This window comes from Micromys minutus (assembly GCF_963924665.1).
Source record: "Micromys minutus genome assembly, chromosome: 15".
In the NCBI taxonomy this organism is placed as follows: domain Eukaryota; kingdom Metazoa; phylum Chordata; class Mammalia; order Rodentia; family Muridae; genus Micromys; species Micromys minutus.
In genome coordinates, this window is record NC_137984.1 from 28,525,321 (window position 1) to 28,539,127 (window position 13,807).

Sequence of the window (13,807 nt, forward strand, 5' to 3'; positions counted from 1 at the left end):
AGAAGCTGTACAGAACCTGTCTAAATGAGCCTGCAGTGGGGGAGGGGCAGAGTCCCTGGCCTCTGGCCACCTACTGGCGGGAAGCACAGCAGTCTCTGGACACCGCTCTGACCCAGCCACAATGAAGACAAACAGTTGCGGGGGCATCTCCCCTCTGGATCATCTGTGGTGCTGCGTAGGACTGGACGCGTGAGCTCTCAGAGCATCTTGGGGTGCTGGAAAGCCTGGTCCCAAAGCTGGGCTCAGCAACTCTTGTCTTTCATACCACCACAGCAGCACTCTGTGATGAGTAAGGTAGTCAAGCCCTGAGGAGTGCTGAGCAGCTCTTGGCACTGAAAGGAGGGGACGCTATAAAGATTAATGTCACTGCTATTAACATTCTTGGTGCCTGCCTTCTAAGACTGTACGCTGTGTCCTCACTTCGGTGTAAAGTCCTGGCAGGAGGGGACTGGGTCTCACTGGTGACAGGTTAGAGCATACATCCGTGCTGAGCTCCACTGAAGTTTGGGCTTTGAACGGAATCTTTAGCTTTGGGTGTTGTTGTCTTATAGAAATGAGGGGCTGAAGAGGGTGCTCAATGGGTAAGCCAAAGGACCTGGGTTCAAGTCCCCAACATGCATTAAAAATGAAAATCTATGCATGCCCTTGCAGGTGCCTATAATCCCTGCACTGGATCGAATCTGCTGACCTGTGAAAGTCACACGTGTGGCTTTCAGATCCGCTGAGGTCCTGTCTCAAGTAGGGTAATAGAGGAAGACAATCGGCACCAGTCCCTGGCCTCCACACAGAGGAGTACACATACATGTACATACAACATACATACATACACACACGGGGGGGGGAGAGAGACAGAGAGACAGACAGAGACAGAGAGGAGACAAAGAGACAAAGACATACAGAAACATACAGAGACAGACATAGACAGAATACAGACAGACAGACATAGAACGAGGAGAGGTAGCCAATTAAACCCAGTTTCCTTCCAACCTTCACGGTCCTGTCCTTTTGCCACAGCTTCTCACATTCCCTGTGCTGTGAAGTGGCTGCAGTGGCTCCATACGGACTCCGTGGATGCCAGTGACCAGAGCTGGTGGTCACGGTGAAGCTACACTAACTTTGGTATCTCCCCCTTTGTTTTTGGATAAGATGCCATAGGGGATTCCTAGTAAGAAACATGTAAGCAAGCATGTCTTAAGAACTGTAAACAGAATGTATTGGAAACCTAAGCAAACACACCCCCTCTTCCAGTCAGGGTCCCTATATGTAGACAAGGCTATCCTGGAACTCTCATGTGATCCAATGAGCCTCCAACTCAAAGTCCTCTTGTCCCAGCCTCCCCAGTGTGAGCATTCCAGATGTGTGGCACCACATCTGGGTCTGCAATCTCATCTTGAAATACCCTGAATTAATAGCAACAGAAAGCATGCTGCCACCATCGACCGAGAACTTTTTGGTGTGTGCCAAACATTTATCATGTTATTTCCTTTAATCCCCTCAACAAAGCAGAATGCCTGGGTTATCATCTCTATTTTATCAGGTCAGAAACCATACAATACAGACCTAAGACACAGAAAGTCACAGGACTTCACTGGCTGACATTCACCGTCAGTGAAATGCTGTGATTCAAACCCCTCCGGACCTCGCGCAGAGGAGCAATGTCTCTGCAGTCTGTGGCTATGGATCCCATGGTACGAGTTCTCTGCTGAGCAAACAGCTCTGCACCCTCCATCCTCCCGACCTTGCTTCCCCACAACACAGCATGCCTCGGCTTCTACAAAAAGATCCCACAGGTTGCTCCTCTCATCTGTCCCCATCCCATACTCATCAGCCCTTAAAATGTGTCTGCCTCTGGCTTGTAACTTAGACCTACAAGACCTACTATTGTTCTCAAGCCCTGGGTCACCGAAGTGAAGGGTATATTGATTGGATTACCATCAATGCTCTGTTAAGAAGGTCAGAATTCACCTCTGCTTGCTCCTCCTCCTACAATGTATAACCAGGCAGAGCTGAGGATTCTGGCTGGTCAGCTACTCAGTCACATTCAGTACGGGACCTGGATTGAGAGAACAACTCCACGCACACACAATGCCAGAAGACAAGGTACAGCAACCTTGGGTTCCTTTGACTTTTGTTTTGAGGAGGTTGGGAATCTGATCAAGGCAGTGAGCTTACATGCTGACACTAAGTGCAGTTAACACCGAGCCAAGCTACCTCTTCGCTTGGTCAATTACTGATCCTTTTGGCTGCTAAGCAAATCCCACGTTCTTAATCGAGAATCAGACTTTTGAGGATATTTGCTGTTTTGAATAGCCTGCTACTGAAGGAATGTGCCTACCACTCCCAAGATCTGGGGCAAGTTAACAGAAATCTAATCATGAACGTGGATCTAGAATGTTCAAAAATGTCCAGGAATAAAAGACAGTTCTAGATTAGGAGGCTGAGAACTGGTGGTTGCAGGTTATCTTGGACCATGGGAAGAAGAAAAGATCAGATGAAGGACCATCTTGGGGATCGTGACTCTTAGCTAATATTTTAGTATAGCTTGGGTTGTATTTGTGGATTTGACAGCATTACAATCAGACAGGGAGATGCCTTCGTTCTTAAGGAGAGTACTTGTTGAAGTCACTAGGACTGACGTGACAAATAATCCACAGCTCATTTTTAAATGGTTCAGCCAAACCAATACGCATTAAGAAAACAGTGTGGTGAAAGTTAGGTAATCATTGGGGAGCAAAGTAAAGGCCATGGGGTTTTTCATTTCTCCGGTATTTCAGTGTCTCTGTAGATAGAGTTCTTTCCAAATAAAACCTTCTAAAGGGTGTGTCCTTCTTCTGTGCTTATAAGTTCACCCCAACCCTTCATACAGTAATAGAAGTTGATAAATCTTTATCTCTATTAAGAGTAGGACCCTCACACACTAACCTGGTGAGGACTGCACTGAGTGCTCCTTTGTGAAGGACACCACGTGTTGTGGAATCAGCTAGGCTCGGACATGGGTTCTAATGCTGTGTGTGCTGCTGAGACTCGGACTAAATCAACTGACCTTTGTGTGTTTCTACACTGCGCTAACACAAGGACTCTTGGGGTCTGATAAGGGCAATCTGGGCTTTGCTTTAGTGACCTGTGAATGAAGTGATTTCTTCTGAGCTCAGAGTAAGTAAACCATGAGGAAGGCTTGGAAGGCAAATGTTTAAATGTCAGTTATGTATTTGTACAATGCATATTTTAAAAAATGACCTTGAATAGAGATTCTGTGAGTACTGTGGCTTGGGATAAAGCTACCTCAGGAAGAACTGTGATGATGATTCAGTAACGATGAGTCTGGAGTTAGTGACCACAGGGATGCTCTACAGATTCAGCCACTATAGAAAGGCAGCAGCTATAGACCCGACGTTTAGACGATGCTGTCAAGAGGAAGGTACTGTGCTTAACAGCAGCTGCCCAGGGCAGACTTCAGGCTCTGGTAACTTCCCTGTGCTTTAGGGACCAAAGAAGAGTTTTCTTTGGGAGCTAAGGAAGTGTCTAAGAAGAGAACACAGACAGTGTGGGGGCCGACATAGAGAACAGCGCATCTCAGCTTTGTGGATCCACTGAAGTTTAAGGGGATGGGCGTGAGGTGGTTAGAGAGTTAGAGTGTCAGTGTGGACAAGCCCACAATGCACAGAAAATTCAGATGAGGGGCAGGCTGTAAGTTCTCCATTTCTTCTGCTGGAAAACAGGGGTGCCAGATACATATGTCACATCTTAAACTCCTTTCCGACTGAAACCCCTATGGAATGACAAGTAGCTGATCTTTTCCAAAGTTGGATGTGGACTCACCTTTGGCCTGGTTTTTGGAAGTGCATGGAGGCAGATAAGGATGTTTTCCTAGTCAATCAGTCATCACTGGAATGTCCGTTCTTGTATTTAGCCATGGGAGTTTAAATGTTCCCTACGGGGATATCTGCCCCAGACTGGCTAACCATCCCCAAACGTGGCTTCCTCAGCCACAGAGTGGAGATGATCTCTCAAGCTTTGCATGTGGTTCTGGATCTTACTGATGGTATGTGGAACGTTGATAAGCCCGGGTCATGACATGACAGTCATATGACTAAAGGACCTTCACTCTGTGCCCGCTACTTAAAGATCAGCACGTGAGGCGTGAGGTGCCTCCAGACAGCAGTCACAGCATGCCAGCCTTGTAAGCCCCCTGTCACCTGCTGCCATGGCTCTTTCATAGCTAAAGGAATAAATGCCATCTAGGGCTCCTTTTTCAGTCTTCTAACTTTCTCAGCTACTTATCTACGCCATCAGATGACACTTGACCTCTGAGCTACAAAATAAATGCCACATTTTCTCTCATGTTAAGTCTCAGCTACTTCCATTTAACATTTTTATTCTGTGTGTGTGTGTGTGTGTGTGTGTGTGTGTGTGTGTGTGTGTGTGTAGTGTGTGTATGTAGGTTTGAATGTGAGTGTGTCTGTGTGTATGTGTGATATGTGTATTGTGTGTATGATGTGTGTGATGTTTGGCGTGTGTCTGTGTGTGGTGTCTCTGTGTGTGATGTGTGTATGTGTGTGTGTATATGTGGTGTATGTATAATGTGTGTGATGTATATGTGTGGTATGTGTCTGTGGGCAAGTGTGTGATGTATGTGTGTGGTGTGTGGTATGTGTCTGTGTGTGAGTGAATGGTGTATGTCTGTGTGTGAGTGTGTGTCTATGTCTGTGTGTGTTGTGTGTGTCTGTGTGTGGTATGTGTGTGGTGTGGACTATGTGGTGTGTGTGTGTGTGTGTGTGTGTGTGGTGTGGAATATGTGGTGTGTGTGTGTGGTGTGTGTGTGTGTGTGTGTGTGTGTGTCCGGTATGCATTTGCTCCTGCCACAGTGCACATGTACACAGAAGAGCGCTCCCAGGAGTTGGTTCTCACTTTCCACCATGTCAGTCCCAGGAATTGAACACAAGTTGTCATCAAGTTTGGAGGCACCAGCCTTCAGCTGCTGAGCCGTCTCTCTGAGCATCTCTGCAGCATCTCCCCACGTTTCTTCCCATTCTACCCTTCCGTGCCTATTTGCAGTCATATGGGAACTAGTTTCTGTAACCAAAATGTATTAAGCCCCAAGTAAAGACTGACTTTTAAAAATGCTTCCAGCTCAGTTATCTCGTGGCCTGTGAAGAAATTTAGAAAAAAGATTTGAAGATTTTCTTCTACCGGCCTTCTGTATGAATTCTGCTCATTTCTGAATTTCCCCTTATTCAAACAATGACTAACAGCAGGGTCTCTGAGAGACTAGGCAAACCCTTTAGGAACCCAAGGCCTCCACTGAGGGAGTTCCCTTCAGAATTCTCAGTACTTTTCTTAGCTCTGTCTCCCTGCTCATGCCAAGCTCTTTGCCACTAGAATGGGTGAGCTGGGGCTTTGTGTGTGTGTGTGTGTGTGTGTGTGTGTGTGTGTGTGTGTGTGTGTGTGTGTGCTCAGTGGTTTTTATAAAATTTCACTGCCATGGACAAAACTTTTTGAGACTAAGTAGACAACCACACCTTCTAGATCACTTCGAAAGTATAGGATCTCTAAGGACCTAAAGACGGAGCCACATATTCTAGGCTCATCCAGAGGTGTTAAGTCTAACATCATGCATTCCTGAAAGTGACGGACTTGTCAGGACCTGAGGGTGTACAATGTGCCGAGGACACAGCAACCATTGCTGGCTGTGACCGTAGAGAAAGACCTTCTTTAGCCAAGGAGCATGCTGGCCTCTGCAACCAAGAGGCCTCACTTTACAGCCAGTCGACTGAGAGTCCTTACACCTCAGAGTCCTACCCCCACAAAGAAGTGAATTCTAGGACCAACTAAAATGTTTCTTCTCCAGTTTCCAGAAAGGAACGTAGCCAGCTAACATATTGATTTCAGTGCAGGAACTCAGACCAGACCTTTAGCCTGAAGATTTACGAGATAAATTGGGTTGCATTGTTTTTGTAGCATCAGTGGAAAATTAATGCCAGGAATAAATGAGATAATCCATATAAAGGAGCCATTAGGCATGCGGGAAGCATCCTCAGCACTGGGCTCTGAAGCTGTATCTGTGCTGCACCTCACATCAGTGTCCACGCTGTTGTGATGGAGAGAGTGTTAGAGCCTGCCCAGTGCATTTGGCCCCCTGCTGCTGATGATAATTACTTTCTATAAACAAACAAAAAAAAAAATCCTGATCCTTGGAAACAGCTTGAAAGAAAGATGAATTAGGGACAAACCAGTCACCCAGGAAATGGATCCCGTTTTAGCTTTAATTTCATCTGATTTTAGATGTCTCACTACGGTTTAGAAAATCATTGACATCCTTGCATAATCCTATATATTATATGCATAGAGTATGTGCATGCATACTTTCTTGTACATAAGATAGTGTTATATGTAAACTGTATATTTTTATTTGTAATAAATACATAATATATGTGATGTAAGAGCATGTATGTATCTCTAGAGTGTGAAAAGGAGAAGGAGGGAGAGGGAAGGAGGCAGAAGAAAGGGAGGGCAGGAGAGAGCAGGGAGAGGGAGGAGGGAGACAGAGTGGGGAGGGAGAAAATGCACACCTGTTCTGTAGTCCTTTCAGGGAACAAAGTTGCTGACAGGACCAAGCTGCAGAAAAGGCTACCTACAGCAAAACAGAGGGAGCTGTGCAACCTACAGGTCCCACACTCAAGTGAGGTTCTGAGCTAAGGGAAGGACTCAGGGGGGCTCTAAGAGCTGCTCCTGTGCTGAGCCCCAGGGTGGAGTTTTGTTTCCAGAGTCAGTGGGCAGAAGAACTTCTAGGTCCCCGAGGAAAGAATGTCCTGTGACACTTCATCGATGATAACATTGAGCTGGAGGTTTATTAGAAAATCTGGGTCTGGAATAATTATTTATTCTTTATGTCCAAGTGCAGAGATTTAAAAATCTCACAACTCAGGCAAAAACTAAAGATCCTGTACGGAAAATAGGCAGAGTTACTTAAGGTAAAACAACAGCAACAACAACAAAACTAACATCAAAAATCCAAGGAAATAAAACCGATGCTGATGTGACTCATTCGTACCCGATGCTATCTGGTTGACATTTTAAATTTCACAATGACGCACACAACATTTACCTTGTAAAAGACCTAACTATATATATATATATGTATAATTCCTTTTATCTCCACTTTTCTAGCTTCATATTCTTTGCCAAAAGTTTCACTTTTTAACTTATTTTTCATGCCAAATAACATTCCTGCATGACTCGTGTTAAAAGCACTAGTGAGCGAAAGCTGCCCCTTGAGGCAGAGTTTTTCCCTAGCACAGATAAGGCACTGGGTCTTGTTTCTAGCACCATAAAAAAAAAAAAAAGTCAGTGAATCAATTATATGATTATTCATTCAGTAAGGTTTACAATGTCATTTACCACTGAGAAACAAGCAAAGTGGCTTTAACTTCAGCACCCAGGCAGAGGCAGAGGCAGAGGAATCTCTGCATATCTGAAGCCAGCCTGGGTCCATATTATGTATTCCAGGATATAGATTTTAAAAAAGCCTACAATGAAGACCAGTTCATTTGTTCACATTATTCTTCTCAGCTGCTGTATAGCATGTTGTATGTAATGTGCATCATGTTATGCCTGGGTCTCTTTATCCATCCCTATCGAACGGCATTTGGGTTCGCTCTACAAGGGGCTGTTACCTGATCTGTCCAGTGCTCCGCAGGGTCAGTGTAGCTGCCTCAAGGAGGAGAGGAAGCACTGTGACTAGACTCACATCTCTGTGCTCCACCCCATGAAGGGCTGAATCCTGAGAGGTGCCTGGATTGGGCACAGATAAAGGTGGCGAGCCTTAGGCACTTGTTGGGCCCCTCTGTGGTGTGAAAATTCTGGCAAAGCTCTCATCCCTGCTGATGCAGCTGCCCGGCTGTTTTTGCGCCGACGGTTCTTCCCTTTAGCTGCATTTCTATTTCTCGGCTCTGATTTTAAATATTGGGGGAAATAAAGTATTGATGTGGGGCTGGGGATTAAACTCAGTTGCCGAAGTGTTCACCTAACAGGAAAAAGGCCACGTGTTTGTCTCCTTGAAGCTGGGTATGACGGTGCTATAACTTCAGCATGGGGGTGAGGGTGGGGAGAGAAGTTCAAGACCATCCTCACCTACAAACTAGAGAGTTCAAACCTGCCTGGTCTATGGCTTGTGCCTCCCCTCTCTACTTCTCTGTGCCCCTTTTCCCTGTCCCCAGTGTGTGTGTGTGTGTGTGTGTGTGTGTGTGTGTGTGTGTGTGTACATATGCATGTACATATGAATAAAAGTAAAGTTAAGTTAGTGCCCTGGAAAAGCTGTTCTGCTGGGCTGGGGGTTGTGGTTGATGTTGCTGTTGTTTGTTTTGTGGGTTGCTTTCTTTCCATTTTAGCAATATAAGGAAAATGGTGAACAGCTTTCACATTCTCCTTGTGAACCGCCTGCTGAGCAAGGGGCTCCTCTGAATGTCTGTGGGAGGAAAAAGAGCGCCTGCCTGGAGCTGGCAGGGGGTCGCTGAGCCAAGCTGTCTGAGTGGCAGAGACTCTGCTCATGGCTTTCCGTTTCATCCCTCAGATCACCGGAACCTTGGCTTTCACGGTCTTCACCGCTGTGCTGGGCTCCTTCCAGTTCGGATATGACATCGGTGTGATCAATGCGCCTCAAGAGGCAAGTGAGACAGACACACAGAGTTCTTTTGGGGCCAAGCCCTCTCTTGGTTCCTACAGCCTGCTACGTTCCACAGTGAGATAATGTGTCCACGTGAGAGACACGGGCAATCCTGGCCAGCCAGGTACAATGTGCATTGGTCCACAGCTGATAATTTGGCCTTGACTCCTGGGTTAACAGCCCTCTGAGTCAAAAAAAAAAAGAAGAAGAAGAAAAGAAAAAAAAGAAAAAGGCACAGCTTAAGTTTTGATCTCTGACACTGTTGGGCTCTGAGCTCAGAGAAAATGCTAACTCAATACCTCCTGCTCAGGAAGTCTGAAGGCAAGAATTCCTTGCAGCATTTGGTCACAGCTGTCCCCCTAGCTTCAATGAAAAAATGAATGCCAGGGGACAGGGCAAACAACAGAAAGATTATTCCGTTCAACGCAGTCATAAGCACCTACTTACACACTTCAGAGTTTCCACAACCATATCATCCCCATCTTACACACACTTCTAGGGTGGATTAAGAGCTTCAGGGATGTAACACTAAAACAATGTCCTTTTTTCCCTCTATCTGCCATGCCCAGACCTTCAGCACAAAGTAATACAAAGCAGGAGATCAATCGCAAAGGGTCCACAAAGTTTGGATTTTCTCTGTTGTGATGCCCAAAGAACTGTGCAGGCACTTTGTGAGGAAACATCAGATCCTGCCATTTCCGGGTGTATTCTGTGTATCTGTGTTATGCAGAGAGACAGAGACAAAGAGACAGACTGACAGAGACAGACTGACAGATGCAGACTTCTCACTCTTCCCAGCTGCCACAGCCCTTAGTTAGGGGACCAGGACCCCAGCCCTTGTACCCCAACTCAGACTGGGAGCGCACACACCCGGGGAGACGTGCAGTAAGGAAAGGGACCTGAAGGTGTGCTGGGGTAACAGTCACACCCATCACAGGTTATCATTTTATCAGATTTTCATACAGTTCTAAGGAAAATGTCAGAAGTCATGGGGTGTGAACACCTTGGAATGTGTCCTGACCACAGTCCATTAGCTGACAGGGACCGTTCCTCAGGCTCCTTGACTGAAAGACATTTTTCTCATTAAGTGTGCACCACCCTATGTGTGTCAAACCTCTTGTTCTGACTACGAGGGAATAATGCAGGGGGTCAGAAGACTAAGGTCAGGGTTCAAGAGACCAGGGTCAGGGGTCGGGAGACCAGGGTTAGACATCTTTCTCTGGATACTGAAAGAAATAAAATCTGGATCAACCTAGAAACCCTTTCTCAAAGTCCCTTTTGACATCTCTACACAAACTGCCTTCTCTAGTCTTATCAGGAAGATTAGTCTAAGATCGTCCCTCCTTCAATCCAAACCCCTGAGTCAGAACTGAAAACAGGGACCCGTGTTGGCATTTTCTACTGGTTGAATAACATCTGAAGGCATTTCTAAATCACAGTTTTTCATGAGCATAAAAATTACACTTGCCCATTCAGAAAGCAGAAGATATCACCTGCAATAATTTCTGCATCATATATAAAACAGCTAAGAGTGGTTTACATCATTCCTTTCAGCCCTTTCTCTAGGCATACTGTCTCTAGAGGGCAGCCACCAATGACACAGATGTCTTGGTCAGGCCTTCATAAGAGGATGTCAAATCTCCCTGTTGCTTACCTTGTCTTACCAGATAGGACTGTACTCATAATGGGAACAGGGAACAACTGAGGTCCAGTCTTTGCTGGAGGAGCTACTCAGATTAGTGGGGCTCAACAGTAACCAGGTCACTGCTGGGGGGATAGGATGGAGGACGGAAGTCTGAAGGATGTGCTGCAAGAGGCTGTTTGTGTGCCTATTCATGGCTACATGAGCACCGTGTAAAATGTGGCTAGAAATTTAGGTCTAAAGGCGGTTCCTTCTGGGACATACTGGCCTCTCTGAGGACCCATAGAACTCTGTATACCTTCTCGGTTCTATCAAAAGTCTTTCTATTTTGAAAACTCACCAACCCCAGACTTTACTACTTGTATCTATTTTCACTAACTGTTAGGAAGTCTATGACTAAGTTGATAGCTCACCTCTACCAAGTGCTGGAATATTATATAGTCCTAATTTTAGTTTTTACTCAGCTGTGGTTTTGTTTATTTTTTTGTTTTGGTTTTTGTTTTTTTTTTTTACCTTTTATGCAAAACTAACATTGGTATACCTTCTCTACCTGAAGAATATCTTTAGTGTAAATAGTTTTTATCAATATTTAAATCTTGCAGAACTTTTCATAAAAGCCAACATCTCTGGCAAGTACTATAAAATTCAAGGCTACTCGCTAATGACACTTTCCTTTGCAGTTTTCTTGCTTGGATGGAGCAAAAGCTTTTATGCCACAAAGCAAGTGGCCGCTTCTACCTTCCTACTGGTTAAACATGTATTTCTATGTATTACTGTTCCTAGATACATCACACTTCTTTCAGTCATCTCTTCCCACCTCGCTCTACTTGACTGTGTTTATCATCTCTGTTTTTTTGGACATGACCAAGTATAAGTCAGTCTACCCACATCTGTCTTGGGCAGCTCACACAATTAGGATGCCCCGTTTAAACACCTCACAGACATTTAAGGGCAGATCAAATGCCAAATTCTGTATGTGGAATTCTGAAGCCATGGTTTTCTTTCCTCAGGTGATAATATCCCATTATAGACATGTTTTGGGTGTCCCACTGGATGACCGAAGAGCTACTATTGACTATGACGTCAATGGTACAGACACCCCGCTCATAGTCACACCAGCATACGCAACACCAGCTCCCTGGGATGAGGAAGAGACTGAAGGATCTGCTCACATAGTCACTATGCTCTGGTCTCTCTCTGTGTCCAGCTTCGCAGTGGGCGGAATGGTCGCCTCTTTCTTTGGTGGGTGGCTCGGGGACAAACTTGGAAGGTAAGTCTTATAAATAAGTATGAACACAGCTTTGATATTTTATTACTACTGGAAATTTTATGGGAGATAACATCTTCCCATTTGTGGGATAGTATTGAAGTCTTTCAGCTTACAATCCTCCAAGCTAGGTCACTATTGAGCCAAATTAATAGAAAGTGTTCTAAACCTCTGATAAGTCCTCGTTACTATGAGAGTGCTTGAAGAAAAGCGAATTCTGTGTGTATTTCTAGAGAACTTGATCCTCTAGCTTTGTAAGTTTTAAAATCCACGAGGAAGGCTCTACCAAGTTCCACCAGCTCTCAAACATTATCTTCAGCCTTTAAGTTAAAATTTGACACTTGTATTGGTCAAGTTCTATGGCCACTGTAACACGCTGACAACTGACTGCACAGAAGGCACTTGGCTTTTACTTCCCGCTGCTGTCCTGCTGCCCTCCCAAAGCCCCAACCAGGGATGAAGCTGAGAAGCACTTCCCAACTCCAGCCCCTAGACCACGTCATGGATTAAAACCATCAGTGTCATGACGAGAGACTTGGCCTGGTGGCCAAGAAGCAAAACTGTGCTTGTAGCGGACCTGACTTTGGTTCCCAGCATCCTCTGTCTGGAACTTCAGCTACAGGTGATCCAGTTCACATCCATGGCCTCCATGAGAAACCTGCACTCACACTTGCACATACCTGCTCCCAGACACACAAACACACATACTCAGACTTTAAAACAAAACAAGCAAACGTCAGTGGAGTCAGTTGTATTGTATACTCGTCAGTGGATGTACCAAAGTCACTGGGGCTTCTGACAAAGTTAAAATAGCATGTTATTTTTTATGTTGATTTCCTGTTGATTAAATCCAAATTTCGTGTGCTAATTTCCTTTTATGTTCATAATAGAATTAATGCATACAAAAGAGTCTCTAAAACTTCACAAACAAGGCCTCCATCTTCTGCATTGCCCTCATTATTTTTATCTTCCAAGCTCCGACAGAGCAGCTCACTGAACTCTCAACACTCAATGATTTTTCTATCCCCAAATTCCAAAGTCATTCTACAATCCTTCTGAAAACTTGTTCAGATCGGCCACAGCATTACTTGCACTCATGTTACCAACTTCTGTCTTGGTTAGGATTGCTATTACTGTGACGAACCACCATGCCCAAAGAAACTTGAGAAGGAAAGGGTTGGTTCAGCTTACACTTCCACAACACTGTTCATAATCAAAGGAAGTCAGGATAGTCACTTAAACAGGGCAAGAGCCTGGAGCTGATTCAGCGGCCATTGAAGGGTGCTGCTTACTAGCTTGTTCTTCCTGGCTTGCTGAGCCTGCTCTCTTACAGAATCCAAAACACCAGCCCAAGAATAGCACCTCCCACAATAGGGGCTCTGCCCTCTCCTATTAATTGTTAATTAAGAAAATGCCCTACTAGGTAACCTACAGCCCCATCTTATGGGGGCATTTTCTAAGTGGAGGCTTCTGCCTCTCAGATGACTTTAGTGTGTGTCAAATTGATGTTAGAAGTATCCAGCATACCATTTCAGAAGGGCCTCGCTTTATTCCCCACTTGTAGGGTGGTTTCTCCATCTCTTCTGCAACTGCAGTTTCATAGTTTACCTGAATATCCTGAGACACTCTTCCTGTCCAGAACTGTTACTGTAATCACATCTGCAAGACCTCTTCTGCTGGACATGGTGACATTTACAGAGCTTGAGGACTAGGACTTGGGCTCTCTGAGAACACCAATCAGCCTACCACATGGATATTAGGCAATTGCTACAGTGTAGACACCTGGCTTTTGTTTCTAAGGGAAAGGTATGTTTGGACTTGAGAGTGTTTCCTTATCAAAAGCCCACTTGTCAAAGAACAACATTATCAGCCAACCAAACCCTCCGGAGCTCCCAGGGACTAAAACACCAACCACTGAGCACACATGGGGAGACCCATGGCTCCATTTGCACATGTAGCAGAGGATGGCCTTGTCTGGCATCAACAGGAGGAGAGGCCTTTGGTCCAGTGAAGGCTCATTTTCCCAGTGCAGGGGAATGCCAAGGTGCTGAAGTGGGAGAGGGTGGTTGGGAGTGGGAGCATCTTCATGAAAACAAGAAAAGGGGAAAGGGGATAGGAGTGGGAGCAAAGAGGATAATTTGATACATAAATACAAAGAATATCCAATAAAATGATTTTAAAAATTTATAAAAGCCCACTTGTCATCAGAGTGTGAGACACTGATAGAAGGACTCAG